The following is a 16341-nucleotide window of genomic DNA, read 5'->3' as shown; positions in this document are numbered from 1 at the left end:
CACGTAGATCAGACTTTTCCAGCCTCCAAGAGTTGTAGGAAAGGCTGTAATAGAAGCGTCCATGAGGGTGCCGGCACTTTTATTAGAGCCCAGTAGGTGGCAGTTTTTTATTTGATTGGAGTTGCACAATGGTTGCCTTATAACCAGCATATTTTGTTTTGTTTATATGTAAATACAAGATGCTTCTCTATAGCAGGGTTTATGGGCTTAGGTTTATTTCTTCTACAGGTAAGTGGGGGATAAACACCCTGTTCTTTTTGTCTTAATGGAGTCAGTTATTTATACTGGGTTCAATGTGAGTCATTCAGATACTGTGGTGATGTGAGCAACATAAATAGCTAGAGAACTAGAAAGCTAATTCAGAATCACCTTGAGCCTATAGAGTCAAAAGTTACCTACTAGTCAGTGTTGTTTATTTTTACTTTATTGTAGCAATGCCATTTGCTATGAATTTCTCTGGTTTACATGTAATAATGACTAGCCCTTATATAGCGCTTTTCAGCAGTAGATTGCAAAGTGTTTTATAGTGGTCAGTATTAGTCCCATTTTACAGATGAAAAAACAGAGGCACCGAGTGGTGGAGTGACTTGCTCAAGCTCACCCTAGGAAGGGAATGGGTGGGAGGGGGCAGAAAAGAGCCAAGGGAAACGGATGGGATGGGGTGGGGGAGGAAGAAGAATAGAGCCCAGGGGATGGAATGGAACAGAACTGTATTATTTCACTAGTGTATTGACCTCATAGAAACTGATTGTTCCTCTTTTATTAATTTCAGTTTTATTTTCTTTGATCTTTGTTACCTGACGTAAGATCACCATCTTCAGTTGTTTTAAAGTCACTGTGATTTATCGCTGTATTGTACTGTTTCAGTAAGCACACACTACTATAATACAGTAGTTATACTGACGTTTGTATTGTTTTCATAGGAGTAGATATGATCACTTTAGCCAGGCCAGTGTCTCAAGGGGAACAGCCCCTCAGGTGGTTATGACAGTTCTGGGTGGTTGAGACACAGGACTAGCATCCAGCAATAACCTGCATTCAACTAGGAACTGAACCTCTGCTTAGTGGTAGTGAAACTCACCCTTGTGCAAAGGGCTGGCAGGGCATGAGGGCTCTGTACCACCTTGAGGATGAAGTGAGTTATGGGTCTTGAGCACCCCCTGACCGTTACTGCAAACGTTTCCGTCCTTGGATCTCAGGTGGGTATATCTGGATCTTGCAGTTGCCCTGGCCCCTGTTACTAGGGGGAAATTTATGGTACATTTGAAGACCATTCAATGGCCTGTGGCAGCCTCTACACCCTCAGGGCTCAGCTGGGCAGGGGTGATCTGACCAGCACCAAGCCCTAAGGCCAGCCTGCCCCTGCATCCCCTGGCCCTATGGGCTCTGCCATCCAGGCTCCAGCCCTGCCCTCGCCCCAGGCTCCCGCTTCACCCCAGGATGGCCCCTCATCAGCTGGGGCTCTGCCCTGCCAGGGTGCCAGGGTGGGGGCGAAGCACAGCCCAGAACCAGGGCTCTGTTCTCCAGCCCCAGTTCCCCCTCATGCTGGGCTGCCAGGGCTGTACTGGGGTGTGGGTCTATCTGCCCCCCCCCCCGCTCTTCCCTGACCCCCTTCCCCCCATGGGTCTTCCCCCGCCCCCGGCTCTGAATCCCTCCCCCGCAGATAGGGGGACGCGGGAGGACCAGCCCGACCCATCTCTATGGTGCGCTCCCGGAGACGGGCCCCTGCCGACCGCCTTTCCCTTCACCTCCCTCCCCGCCCCGCGTCCTTTCCTCTCTATGGTCGGGGGAGGCGCAGTCACGTGGCGCGTCGCGCAGGCGCAGCGCGGGCCGGAAGGAGGCGAGGAGCTTGCCTGGCCGCGGCGGCTAAATGAAGCGGGGGTCGGGGGAGGTGAGGGTCGGACGGAGCGGCCCAGGGGGTGGCGGAGCGGCCAGGGCTGGTGAGTACCCCCCGCCGCTGGGCAGGGCCTGGCTCGGGCAGGGCTCCCCTCCGCCCCCCCCGGGCGTCCAGTCCCCCCGTCACCCCCTCCCCCCGCTCCCCCCGGCCGCGGGGAAGGCGCCAGGGCTGGGCCCAGAGCAGCGAAGGGAGCGAGGCGGCGGCGGCGGCCCGGGTTCCATACCCGGCACTGCCCCTGGCTCGCCCCGTGACCTTGGGCAAGTCTCCCCCCCCCCCCCCCGGCCGGTGTCCCCCCCCCCGGGCAGGGGGGAGGAGGCGTTGTCCCCTGGCGGGGCCCGTGTCACGGGGGTGTCTCCTCCGGGAGCCGAGCTGCCAGCGGCGGGGGGGGAGCGGTTACTGCCTCTCTGCCCCGGCTTGGAGGGGGGGTCGCAGCCGGTCTAGCCCGGCCCGGGGAGGGGAGCTGCCTGTCTAGCCGCCTCCTCGCTGTATAGCGCGTCTGTAACAGACGTGATGCCCCTCAGCAGGGACGGGACCGGCTCGTTCGCCGCCGAGCCCGGAGACGAGACACGCTGCTCTGGCTACAATCGCTGCGGCGAATTTGCTTCGGTGCCTCCGATCTGTTAGCAGCTGTCGAGCGTGTGCGTGTTGGCCGCCTGTAACCGAGCTAAGAGCCCCTCTGGCCATGGGCCGGTTTGCCCAGCCTCGCCTCGGCTAGGCCGTGCTGCGTGTTTACCTTCTGAACCGCTCCAGCAGCACGCCGGAGTCGGGCCTGGAACAGCTCCCCGAAGTACCCGAAGTTCGCCTCCGCTTCTCGCCTCGTTTCCTGTTGTGGAACCGACGCTTCGGGCTGAGTTGGAAGCTTGGGGGTTAAAGGAGTTTCTATTGTGAAAACCAAAACCTGGCTGCTCCTTGCGGTTCTCATTTAAAGGGAGCCATGGGTTCAAATGCTGGCTCCATGGCTGAGAGAGCAGTTGTGGAAGCGAAGTGCCTAGTTGTAGGAGACACTAGCAGCTCTGCCACATGGTAATCGATGATACAATGGGGGAAATGATTGTGTTTGGCCTGTGCTAACTTTTCTGCAGTTGTTACCATTGGAATTACACCTCTTGTAGACAAATGATTGTAGGCAAGGTCAGGGTTTCAAAAGAGAGTCCTGTTCCTAAGGTAACTTGACGCTTTGTATTTTAAAGTCAGATCCTTCTCTAGTTAGAACTTAAAGCAGTGAAAATTGGAACTACACTTTTAACTGATTTCCAGCAGGAATGAGGGAGACAAATTTTCAAAAATGTATCTACAATATGTAACAGAGGGTCCTGTGGCACCTTTAAGACTAACAGAAGTGTTGGGAGCATAAGCTTTTGTGGGTAAGAACCTCACTTCTTCAGATGCAAGAACAGATACCATCTACAATATGGTATATTTAATCTGGTATATTAGAACACTGCCTTTTTTAGAGTGTAAGCTTTTCAGGGTCATACCTCTTGTGATGGTACAGCACTGAAGACACTGTTGGTGTTCCTGGAAAGTAGTAATATAGGTTTTCCAACTTTACGACTGTGAGCCATCTTTCTTAAGAGTTCTGCAGCAGATTTTGCAAAAATGCTACTAACATTGGGCACTTACCTGTCATTTGTGCCTTTTGAAAACCCCCACCTTAATGACTGTCTCTCTTCACTTGTATCAGTAAATGTCTGAAAAGTGGCATGTGCTGAGACTACATGTAGATTAGCTTCAATCTTGTGTTTTTATAAATCTTAAAATAGATCTGCCTACAGTACAAAAAAGTAAAAAGTCCATTTTTCTCTTCAGCTTTTTGATTGTTTGTCAAAACTGGGTGAAATTTCAACTCTTTAAGCAAAGTTTTGTGTCTTACTTGTCAATCTGATACCTTCTGGTTTCTTTATGTAAAATGAGATGTATACTTCATCCACACTCACATTCTTTACTAGAGGTAAGAGCGAAATACTACAGGGCTATGACTTTATTTATTGGTGTCTTTCACCAGGACGCTTTCAAGTAGGCGGTGGTAATGTTTCAGCTCTGATCCAAATAGCTGAGATAGTTAGCTTGATAGCTGAAAGAAGCTGATGATCTTCATGCCAAAATGAAGCAATTTGCATCGGTTTTCATGTCTGTCTTCACTCTTATAATAGGTATATCTCCATATATTATTATCTCATAGAACTGGAAGGGACCCTCAACGGTCATTGAGTCCAGCCCCCTGCCTTCACTAGCAGGACCAAGTACTGATTTTTGCCCCAGATCCCTAAGTGACCCCCTCAAGGATTGAACTCACAACCATGGGTTTAGCAGGCCAATGCTCATACCACTGAGCTATCCTTCCCCCCTCTTCCCTCATCCTAGAGTCTTGGTTCTTTTTTTAAGTGTCCTCTGTTCTGTGGTTCCTACCCTTCCTCAGACATTGCAGTGTGTAGACGCTTGACAGTCATAGCTAGCGCCCTACCAAATTCACAGCCATGAAAAAGACATCATGGACCGTGAAAGCTGGTCTCCCCCTATGAAATCTGGTCTTGTGTGCTTTTACCCTATACAATACAGATTTCACAGGGGAGACCAGAGTTTCTCAAATTGGGGGTCCTGCACCAAAAGGGAGTTGGGGGGGGTGTCACAAGCTTATTTTAGGGGGGTCGCGGTATTGCCACCCTTACTTTTGCGCTGCCTTTAGAGCTGGGTGGCCGAAGAGTGGTGGCTGTTGGCCAGGCGCCCAGCTCTGAAGGCAGCGCCATGCCAGCAGCAGTGCAGAAGTAAGGGTGGCCACCCTTACTTCTGCGCTGCTGCCTTCAGAGCTGGGCAGCCGGAGAGTGACGGCTGCTGACTGAGGGCCTATCTCTGCGGGCAGCAGCGTAGAAGTAAGGGTGGCCATACCATACCACGCCATCCTTACTTCTGTGCTGCTACCAGCGATGGCTCTGCCTTCAGAGCTGGGCTCCCAGCCAGCAGCCACTGCCACTCTCCAGCTGCCCAGCTCTGAAGGCAGCGCTGCCACCTACAGCAACGCAGAAGTAAGGGTAGCAGTACCACAACCCCGCTACAATAACGTTGCAACCCCCCCCCCGCAACTCCTTTTTGGGTCAGGACCCCTACAATTGCAACACCGTGAAATTTCAGATTTAAAGAGCTGAAATCATGAAATTTACTATTTTTCAAATCCTATGACTGTGAAAATGACCAAAATGGACTGTGAATTTGGTAGGGTCCTAGTCATAGCTCTCTGGGAGAAGATGGGCCTCAGTGGCTAGAGAGAGCAACAAGCTATATCTTACGCCCCTCCCTAGAAGGCTGTCTCTTGTGCCTCTCTCTGCTGGTGGAGGAACTGGTGTCTGAATGTACTCTCCCTTTTGTCCCCTGGAACCTTCAGTAGCTGTGTGGGAACAGAATGGATATCCACTGACTCAAATCTTTGGCTGCTGCTCTTAAACAGTTGTATAGTGCCATGCGGGGAAGGGAGGGGTACTAGCTGCAGGGCAGGATCCTTATTCTGTGGCAGTTGCAAAACTGCAGGGCCAACTTTAAAGCTATTACCCCTGCAATACTATAATCAATGTAAAAGTTCCATCTGTAGTACTGTTGCTATGCAAAATCCTACCTACTTCAGTGGGCCTTTCCGTATTACATAACAAACATCTTAATGGGTTTTATTTGCTGGGTGTCTGCATAATGAGTAAGGATATGATTTGGTCATGGATTCTGTGACTTTAACAGATCTCCATGACGTCTTTGGCTCTGGCTTCAGCTCCACACATGCCAGGGTTCAGGCTGTCAGCCCCACGCATGGTGGAGCTCAGGCTTCCGTTATTTATTGTTTATTGCCCGCGTCCTGTCTGTGACTTTTATAAAAATACCCGTGACAAAATCTTAGCCTTAATAATGAGACTAGATATTGACGAGCAGTTCTGCTCAACAGGAGGTTACAAACACTTGGCAAAAGATTCAGACCCATTTTCAGTGGAAGAACTGTAATGGCTTGGTTCAGTCCATACTGTGTAGTGATGCTGCCCTCCGCTGTTGATGCAAAGCATTATACCACCCACAAAAAAGACTTTAAATATGATTTTTGGTCAAGCTGATCACTGTTATACAGCTAAATAAATGAGTGCAAGTGGGTGCTTTTAAAAGTGGGGCAGGGGTGAGGAAGGGTGGGATGTATTATCGCTTACAACAGGGCACTATTACTACTTATTTATTTATTGTAGCACCTTGGTTGTCATCCATGACTAGGGTTCCTTTGTGCTAGGTGCTTATGAACACAACAAAGAGCCTGTGACTCGCTTTCCATCTTAGCCTTGGTTTACACTGGGGGGAGATCGATTTAAGTTACGCGACTTCAGCTACGTTATGTAGCTGAAGTCGACGTACTTAGACCTACTCATTGTGAGTTCTTCACTGCGGTGAGTCGATTGCTGCCACTCCCCCATCAACTCCGCCTGCCTCTAGCTACGCATTACTTTCTACCCTCCCAGACTCCTCTGCCTAATATTAGCTTGAAGCCAAATTACTACCTATTTAGACAGTTAGTATCAGTGGAGTTGATGGGAGAGTGCTCGGGGATCGATTTATCGCGTCTAGATTAGACGCATTCAATCAACCCCGCTGGATCGATCGCTGCCCCCCCATCCGTCGGGTAGTGTAGACATACCCTTAGACTTATATTTCAGAAACTCTTTTGGTGCTGTAAATTCCACGGCAGTCTGATGCTGTGTCTTATTTGGAAATGAGGTGGGTGCTAGAACGGTATCTGACAGACATGGCCAACAGTTGCATGTTTAGCACTGTCTTGTAGTTGGACATACACTGTACATTCTAATAGTCTCTAAGTGGCAAAAGTCGATGACTCGTATTAGGGTTAAAATAATTGAAATTGAAGGATGAGTTGGAGAAACAACTGAAAGGAGACAGGAAGTGTTGCAGAGTGGCCAGGAGCTGATTAATAAGAATAAACAGCCCAAACACCAAAGTAGAGAGGAAGTGAGGCCTTGTTGGTGTTTTCAGAGTCTGGAAGAAACTCCCATTCATTAGTTTGAAATGTGCATCTAGAAAAATACTCTTGACATTTTGAGTAGCTTTCAGTGTAATAGTGCAGGCTAACTCCTGTACACTAATGGGTTTCAGTGCTTGCAGTAGGCTGCATTCTTTTCAGGGGACTTGGAACTGTGCTAATATTTCTCCAGTCAGAAACATGTTGCATGTGGACTCCATCTGGAAACCTTTTAAGTTTTGGCTTAAATGATATCAGTCAAAAAAGTGGACTTGTGTTCTGAAATCATGTTAGACTTTCTCCTCCAGGCAACTAACAAAGATGGGCATTCACTAAACGAATGGCCTTTTTATTGTGGGGGTGGGTGGTTTATGTATTCTGAAGTTGCTACACATAACTTCAGTTACTGTAAATGGGAGTTATACAGACTGTAATAGATCCCTTGCTATTTACAGTAAGTACATGGGCAGTAGAAGCCATGGAATATACAACTTATTTGGGAGGCTACTTATCTATTAGCCCATGAGATCAAGCTTTAGTTATGTATTGACATGATCGTTTGTATAGGCTTCAGTGCAAATGTAATTCATTGGGTTATCTGTCGTCTGATGACATGTCTGTCTGTAACACTAATTTGAAAAACTAACTCAACTGAGAACTACAGTAAAATGTTAAGCAGCTGGCTGAAACTGATGAGCAAAGAAATGTCCAGTTAATATGTTCAGGTTATCCATAACTTGCCATGTTTCTTGAAGTATTGCAGCATAGAGAATATGGAATGCTCTACAGTCTTGATCTGAGTCACAGATGTGGAGCTCAAATTACCTTGTTTTCGGTTGTTGGAACTCTTGCATTACTCTTATAGAATTCTGGCTTCCATGCTGATTTATCTTGCAATATCTTAAGTGTTCAGAGTAGCAGCCGTGTTAGTCTGTATCCGCAAAAAGAACAGGAGTACTTGTGGCACCTTAGAGACTAATCTTAAGTGTGGAATTTTCAGACTGATCCCTAGTCCCGGTCCAATACCTAGAAAGGCGTACTGGTCCTGAAAACTGATAGTGATCAGCCCAAGTTTCTAACCCATTCCAATTATGAAAGATTCAGTGTTTTTGCTGCGCTGAATGTTAACTATTTTTAAAGGACAGTTAATATTTGTACCTGTCAGGGTTCCCTCTCCTAGGTAGTTTTCTGTGCTGTTGACACGCTAACAAGTCTTGTTTCCACATGCAAGAGGCATTATAAATGTCCATTTAAATGGAGAAAGTATTGAATGTAGTGTAATTTGTTACTTATTCCCTGAGGCATAATGCTCCTATGTCTGTTTCTGTCTCCTGCCAAGATAGCTAGCTTCAGACAGCTGGCATACAGGGTCAGTCTTCTGCCAAGAGAGGCACTTGAAGGTGGTTGTGAGAATGAGAGGTGGTTAATGGGGGGTGGCAGAGCTAGTACTGCAACGGTTCAGCTGGGTTATTCTCTTTGAGTTCTCTAATTGCACTGCTCAGCCAGGGGAAATGTAAATTGAGCATGAAAATCTTCATGAAAATCTGACATTTCAGTGTCCATGATGCTTGTCAGTCATGTTAAGGCTGTTCTTAAGGTTTGTCATTGTCATTATTTATAACCTGAAATGTAAGAAAGTTGATGAGTCAAAGGTGTAGCCAGCTGCTTGGGCTCTGAAGATCATTGTGATGTATGATACTTTAAGTTGGTTTCTGAAGACAGGCACTGCGTTACTCATTCTCATTCACACCAACTTCTCACCTCTGTAGGTTGGCTGAGCAACTGTAGTCCAAAACAAGTTTTTTGGTGAATTAACATTTGTTTTGATAAGCTTTTAACTAAGGTCTGTAGAGGTCTGACTTGATGTTTCTGTGCACTATAATTCAGAAACATGTCTACCCACTATAGATTCCATTCATTCTTTGAATCACATGTGGTAAGAAACTTTACAGCAAGTGACTTCCAGTAAACTTAGTCTGTTTTTGTAGCACCTGCTATTTGAGGACCTGAAAGTGCTTTATAAACACTAACAAATTCTCAGTACTGGGAAGTGGCCAGTATTGTTCCCATTTCTCAGTCAGAGGCAAGTGAGAGACAGGTTGTGACTTCCCAAAGCCATTGCAGGGCTGGAAATGGAACTTAGCCTCTAGGTAACATTCCCAAGAAGAGCGGATTCACTTTTGGTTTTGATGTGAGAGAAAATAACAGCTCTCCAGTGCTTCTTGCAGGTCACTTTTGCTTAATAAGGTACGTAAAGACTAAGACTGAACCAGGATTTGAAAACCTGCATTTACCCAGGCTCTAGTACAAAACATTCCCTGGTGGCAAAGTGGGTTAAGCTGGCTACCTGAGTGAAACTGACAAAGTCTAATGTTCACAACTACATGCAGCAGAACAGGGAAGCTGACCAGAAAGTTGTCAACCTCAGTCTGCTGTTGTTTCCAAGGACTCCTGCAATTTTTTGGGGGGGGAGGTTGGAGGGAGAAGAGGCAGCTGCAGCTGTGTAACTGAAAGGGAGAAAAATAAATATTCCCTTCCCTTTTTCCCCCCTACACAGAGAACCGGCAGCTGCATAAGATTTTCTATTCTGCTGCTGCTTGTAGGGTTTTCAGCAGCAGATGAGGGAAACTGGCAAGATTCATAGGTTTTTAGCTCTGCTACAGAACATGGTTAAAGGCCCATCTACAGCGTACATTGGAATTGTATTGTAGTGGGTCAGGCTAAACTGTGTAGTAACGGGTATCCCTTTGGATCAGTTATAGTATAAGTAGGCTTGCAATTATTAGAATGTAGGCTTAATTTTAATACCACATCAACAGAGCACTCAACAGATTTTGTTTTTCATTTGTGGCTCTGCTCTAAACAGTTACGAGGCTGTTTGATGAAGTACAATTGTAAATCCCCTTGCAGTATTTTTGCACTTTATTAGATGAAAACATACTGCATTTGGCATTTCAGATGTGTAAGAGACTGAGAGGTGTGGGGTTCAAAAACAAAGGCAAAAGAAATAATTTGTCCAAACCAAATTTGCACAGGCTGCAGCCAAACCTTCTTAGCTTCATCCGTAGTGACCCTTATATTTGCAGAGCGTTTATTTTTGACTAGATGAAACTGCTGGATTCTAACTGGTGGTCTAAATGTCCTCTGTAGAACTGAAACACAGATGTGCAATGCCTGCCTTCAAAGCATTTTAGCTGGTCAGCAGAGAATTCATTGTCTTTATGGGCTTTTTAATTAGTGGTAGAGTACGTAAAGCAGAGAGACCTCAGAAAAGCATAATGTAAAATACAGAACACTTCTGAGATGGGCCACTAGCTAGTTATCCTTATTTCAGTTCTGAGTAAGGATGTGAAATCCTATGTCTTTCATATATGAATACATGTGCTTTCAGGTATCTTGACACATACTTAATAATAATTAATAATAAAAAAACACCCTGAACTGGCCACTCTCACGTGACAGGGCTCAAGATGGTCCAGGGGCTGCGGGAATCCATCCTGCCTGCCAGCCGTTCTCTCTGCTTATGAGAACATGCAATCATGGCTTCTCCTGAGCAGAGATGAGTTGAGGGCAGAGAACAGAAGGACCATTGCACAATAAAACAAAACACCCTTGCCAAAAAGAGGCCTCCCAATCCGTTCTTGTGAGTATCTAATCATTAGGAATCATTAGCGCTTGAATGAACACTAATAAATTCAGATTGTTATTCCAACAAGATTACCTCTGACCAACTTTTTAGTTACAGCACATCATTTGTGTGTCCTTCTCCAAATATCAATACAGTGTGAAATACAGGGTTATCATTAGGTCACTAGATACTTAAAGGCTTGTCTTCATTGCAGAGTTAACTTAGGCTCTTACTCAGGTGTTACCTGTAATCAGACTCCCATCTGCACACAAAAAATCTCAGTTGATAGTGGTATTTTACACCTGAGCTAGCTGGCCCTTCCTGGGGTAAAAAGCCAGTGTGCTGCAAGCACTTGGGCTGGTAACCAGCCCATTTTACAGTTTCATGGTTTAGCCTGCATTAAAAGTAATGATAGTCCTCTAGCACCTTCCCACAATTCCCCCAGGTGCCCAGAAAAAAGACAAGTTCTCCTACAATTCACTGGAAAAGAATTTGAGTGGCTCACTTGCTGCAGTGTAGCATATAGGATATGCCTTCAGAAATCCCAGTGCCTCACAGGAGTGAGTGCAGCACCAGTGTGGATGCTGTTAAATGGACATGCTTGAGTATAGCTTTGTAATGTGGCCGCTTGCACCTGAACTAGATCTGTGTTAACTCTGCAATGAAGAGAGAGTCTTAAATGGAGGAGTGCTGCCTAGCTGCCCCATCTTCCCCAAGGGAGCCAGAAGAGCCTCTCCATCAAGATCCCAGTGGCTATGCACAAACACACATTGATGTGTGCTGTGTCCGAGGGAGGATGACAAAACTACAGTGATCCAGCAAAGACGGTAAAAGTGGTAGACAGTTAATTGCTTAAATGTAGAGGTTGCACTTTAAATCTCTTTCTGTCAGACCCCCACAGGTTTGAGGCCTTTATGTAACCCGACCTTGGACCATCTCACTCAGAGATGGTCCGGAAGGTCTCCACCCCAGCAAATGGCTTGCTATAGCTTACCACAATTATACAGAAGCTTAAAACACCTGTACGTGGAGCCTAGCTACTATTGTGATTTGTACAATGTAAAGATAGCATAACATACATTATGGAGAAGTAGTTCTGCATCCCTGCTGGTAGAAGAGTTTATGAATGCACTATGGTAGATACTACGGTCGCTAACAACCCTTGCAACAATTAACTAACTACAATTTTGGTTTGCATGTTTTAGAAAAAAGTACTGTATAATCATTAGCATGCAACTGATTTTTAAAGGGTCACTGCCAACTTAAATCTTATGTTGTAAACTAACCTCTCCACTGTGTGATTAACATTTCTTAAGTTATTAAATCATTTAAAATCCTGTTTACTTACCTCTGCCCCTTTTCTGTCGGCTGTAAGAAATGCAAGACAAAAACAATGAAAATCAATTGTCATTTTCACGGAGAGGTCTTTAATACTGGAATGTTTGGGTCTCAAATGCTTCAGGAGAACATCTGCTTGTTCTAAAAACAGCTTTCGCTGAACCCTCTTTTAAAAATTACTGTACAACTTGATCCCTGAAACTCTCCTTTCCCCGCCCAAGATAAGCAGGCCAGCTGCTGCAATAAAAGATCATTGTTACTGAGCCACGGAAAGTCATGCCTTCTACCTCATTTCAAACTGTTCCTGTTAGTGAAGAATGGGGTATGCAGTGACGTTGTGCAGTCTATATGGTTTTATAAAAATAGAAGTGAATATAATGTAACTGGGATATGCTTCATGCAAAAGGTCTCTTGTAAGGTATCATTACAAAGCTCATAATCTGAGTGTGATCATCCTATTTGTAGAAATGTACCACTCTTGTATCTAAAACTAGAAATATAAAACATAACTCTGAGGGCCTATTGTAATTATGTAAAGGGTGGGCTATTAAGGATGGTTTGGAATCTTGATGACTCCCATTGTCTGCAGATGGCTGTATTTACCTGTGAGTCTTCCTGTATATGTGTGTGCTGGCAAGCGAGTAATGAAGTCTTGCAATGACATGTGATCATGTCACCTGGACTGGAATCCATCTTTAACCTGGTGCTTTTCCAGTGGGGGGGGTGGAAACCCAGAGGGACAAAGGGTTCCCGCCTTATGCAAAAGATATAGAAAGGGGTGGAAGAGACAAGGGAGAGAGGAGCCATTATGAAGAATCCCCTAGCTATCACCTGAGCTGCAACAAGAGCTGTACCAGGGGAAAGAATTGTGCCCAGGCCTGGAAGGTGTCCAGTCTGAGAAAAAACTTACTGAAGCATCTCTGAGGGTGAGATTATCTGTATTCAGTTTGATTAGGCATAGATTTGCGCATTTTATTTTATTTTGCTTGGTGACTTTGTTCTGTCTGTTACTACTTGGAACCACTTAAATCCTATTTTCTGTATTTAATAAAATCACTTTATTTAGTAATTTACTCAGAGTATGTATTAATACTTGGGGGAGCAAACAACTGTGCATATCTCTCTATCAGTGTTATAGAGGGCGAACAATTTATGAGTTTGCCCTGCATAAGCTTTATGCAGGGTAAAACGGATTTATCTGGGTTTAGACCCCATTGGGAGTTGGGCATCTGAGTGCTAAAGACAAGCACACTACTGTGAGCTGTTTTCAGGTAAACTTGCAGCTTTGGGACAAGTGATTCAGACCCTGGGTCTGTGTCTGGAGCCAGACGGGAGTGTCTGGCTCAGCAAGACAGGGTGCTGGAGTCCTGAGCTGGCAGGGAAAACAGGAGCAGGGGTAGTCTTGGCACATCAGGTGGCAGCTCCCAAGGGGGTTTCTGTGATCCAACCCGTCACATATGCTCACCGACTCCAGCTCTTTGGGTACGTCTTCACAACCTGCCGTATCGGCGGGGAGCAATCGATTTAACTGGGATCGATATATCGCGTCTCGTTAAGACGCGATATATCGATCCCTGAACGCGCTCACCGTTGACTCTGGAACTCCACCAGAGCGAGCGGCGGTAGCGCAATCGACGGGAGAGCCGTGGCCATCAATCCCGCGCCGTGTGGACCCCAGGTAATTTGATCTAAGATACTTCGACTTCAGCTACGCTATTTGCTGAAGTTGCATATCTTAGATCGATTTGCGTAGCTGAAGTTGCGTATCTTAGATCGATTTCCCCCCCCCCCAGTGTAGACCAGCCCTTTGAAAGTGAAACTGTTTGTGGTAACTCCAATCATAACACAACATGCACTCCCCTTCTCTGTTTGCTCTTAGTGACGCTCCCTGGTTAGTGCATAATAGATGGATCCATGTCTAAATCGGATCTTCCTGAGTGCTGCTTAGTGTTCTCTCTCTTGGGTTCTTCAGTCCACTGGGTTCATTCTCTGCTCAGCTGCCATACATTTGGAGTACCATGTGAAGCCCTTAAGCTCACCGTAGTACAACTAGTTTCCCTGCCTCCCTTGTCTCCAATTCTGTCTGCTGCTGTCAACTTAAAGTGGCTCTGAGATTCTGGCTGCACCTGTTGGTTTGGGGCTGATCTCTCCCTTGCAGCTTCCATGAGCTGCTACTTTTAGCCCTGATTCTCGACAGCAGTTTGCCAGCTGCCTGCATCACTTCATGCTCTTGCTCAAATAGCTCTTCTGGCTCCCAGCTGCAGCATGTTGGGGTTAGTCCAGCCAGCAGCCCTGGGCGCTTTCCTATCTCTCTCGCTTCCGCCTTAAGAGCCTAGGCTGGAAGCTGGCGAAGCAGCCTTAAGGACTCTTGAAGATGTGCATCCAAGGTGTTCGACTGTAGTTTAAAAATCACATTTATGGCTGGATGTTTGTACCTATTCTTGTTACAAGTAACACTGAAGATTCCTGAAACTGATAAAACAAATAAGAGGAAATACTCTGCACTATTTTTACTTTGTGTGTTTTAGTACTTTATATACTGGTAGTCTCATTGTGGCCCTTCTGTAGCCAGCCAGTCAGTGTCCCCTGCTCTTTGTGCGGGCCTTTTGCACATTGAGGAAGAGAGAAACGGATTAAAAATAAGAAAGCAATGTCCAATAAGAAGTTGGCTGTGGCACTGACAGGCAGGTGTAGCACCTGACGCCTACTCAAGTTTCAAAGAATGAGTTTTAAAGTAACTACTAACTTCCAGTTAATGGTGTTTCTCTGAATCAGGAAGAGAGGCTGTCTGCCTATCTTCATTTCATTAGAAGTCACTAAATGTGAAGGTTCACAGCTAATCTGCAAGAATGAAAACTAGAAGAAAAACTGATGGCTGTCGTAATGCAGCATGTTGAAACAACAAATCATGGCATTTCTTTGGTCCCCAGCCTCAGGACAAAATAGCTTCTTAAAACAACTGATTGAAAGATGAGTTGTGAGCTATTTCAGGAGCCATTTGCACCACCGTGTGTGTGTGTGTGTGTGTGTGTGTGTGTGTTACTCCTATATTCCAGTACAGTTGTATTTCTAATAACTGAACAATCCCTGTAGTGGACTGCCAGCATGACTTGATTATCCCAACATATTTGGTGTGGTCCAAAGGGTTTGAATGGTTGAGATTCTATTGCTCTATCTCAGGCAAGGAAGTTGCAAGTTAAAATTCTCTTCTGGAGTGTACAGGGCAGTGATTCTCAATTTACCGTTGTGGGTCGCATATGTAGTTCTGTGGTGTTTTTTGTGGTCCGCATCCACACAATATATATACTGCCTGTATGGCCATGAGAATGTCATATGTGCTCCAGCTGTGCGCTGATTAGGCCATGGGTTGAGAACCACTGTTGCAGATTAATGTTCCATACAGTATCTTAATGCTGAGTTATCCTTCACTTGCAAAATCTTGGGGTTCTTCACTTTACTCTCAAACAAAAACAAGGCCTTGCAGTAACCATCTCTCTAGCCAGGGCTCACCATGGCATTATGGACTGAGTGACCAAGGCTCCCTCATCCTTGGAGCTGAGCATACTGCTTTTCCAACATAGCACTCTCCTCTTCAGCTGGCCAGAGTAACATAACAATACAGAACCTCACCACTAGGGCATTAGGGTGATTTGACTTAGCTTGTTTGGAAAGCCTTTGTTTGAGGATAGGTCCATCAATGACTATTAGCCAGAATGGTCAAGGATGAAACCCCATGCTCTGGTTGTCCCTAACAGCTAGAACAGTAGTTCTCAAACTTTTGTACTAGTGACCCCTTTCACATAGCAAACCTCTGAATGCGACCCACCCCTTATAAATTAAAAACACTTTTTAAATATATATTTAACACCATTATAAATGCTGGATGCAAAGCAGGGTTTGGGGTGGAGACTCACCGCTCACGACGCCCTATGTAATAACCTTGCAACCCCCTGAGGGGTCCCGACCCCCAGTTTGAGAACCCCTGGGCTAGAAGCGAGGACTGGATGATGGGATGGATCCCTTAATAATTGCCCTCTTCTGTTCGTTCCCTCTGAAGCAGCTAGCACTGACCACTCTCAGACAACAGGACACTGGGCTAGCTGGACCATTGGTCTGACCCGGTTTGGCCCCTCTTATGAAACTTCTAGTACTTGAATTTGACAAGTGGTAACAGAGGAAGTAACTTTAAAGGCACAGTCAACTTTGAAATCTACTCGGTTTCAAAATGAGTTAAAAGTAGTATTAGATACGCCTGCCTCTGAGTCCTCTTGCCAATATTTGTGACTTGAGAATTACTTTCCAAATTTTTTAAGTGTCCTCCCCCCGCTCCGTCCCCTTTGGTTGATATGTGGAAAACTCCATACAAATAGCAAAATCTCTCTCCAGGAAAATCGTCTATTCATAGTGCTGTCTGAGGAACATTGTTTACTTTTTAGCTAATCTTTAAACTATAGTGATCATAGATATTACTAGTAACAAAAG

The 16341-nt window shown here is 45.7% G+C and overlaps 1 protein-coding gene across 4 annotated transcripts in view; it reads left to right on the top strand.

The window, feature by feature from the left end:
• Nucleotides 1-1794: 1794 nt before the first annotated feature.
• The window catches only part of RNF216 (ring finger protein 216), a 127228-nt gene continuing 112681 nt past the window's right edge, over nt 1795-16341 (top strand). The window contains exon 1 of one of the 4 annotated variants that reach the window (XM_005289066.5): nt 1795-1940. The gene's annotated coding sequence lies outside the window, so the exon portion shown is untranslated. The remainder of the gene's footprint in view (nt 1941-16341) is intronic. The other 3 variants (XM_065558998.1, XM_065558999.1, XM_042853118.2) reach the window with 3 other exon arrangements.

The sequence above is a fragment of the Chrysemys picta genome, chromosome 10 (assembly GCF_011386835.1).
Source record: "Chrysemys picta bellii isolate R12L10 chromosome 10, ASM1138683v2, whole genome shotgun sequence".
In the NCBI taxonomy this organism is placed as follows: Eukaryota; Metazoa; Chordata; order Testudines; family Emydidae; genus Chrysemys; species Chrysemys picta.
This window is presented reverse-complemented; position numbering and strand designations above follow the sequence as displayed.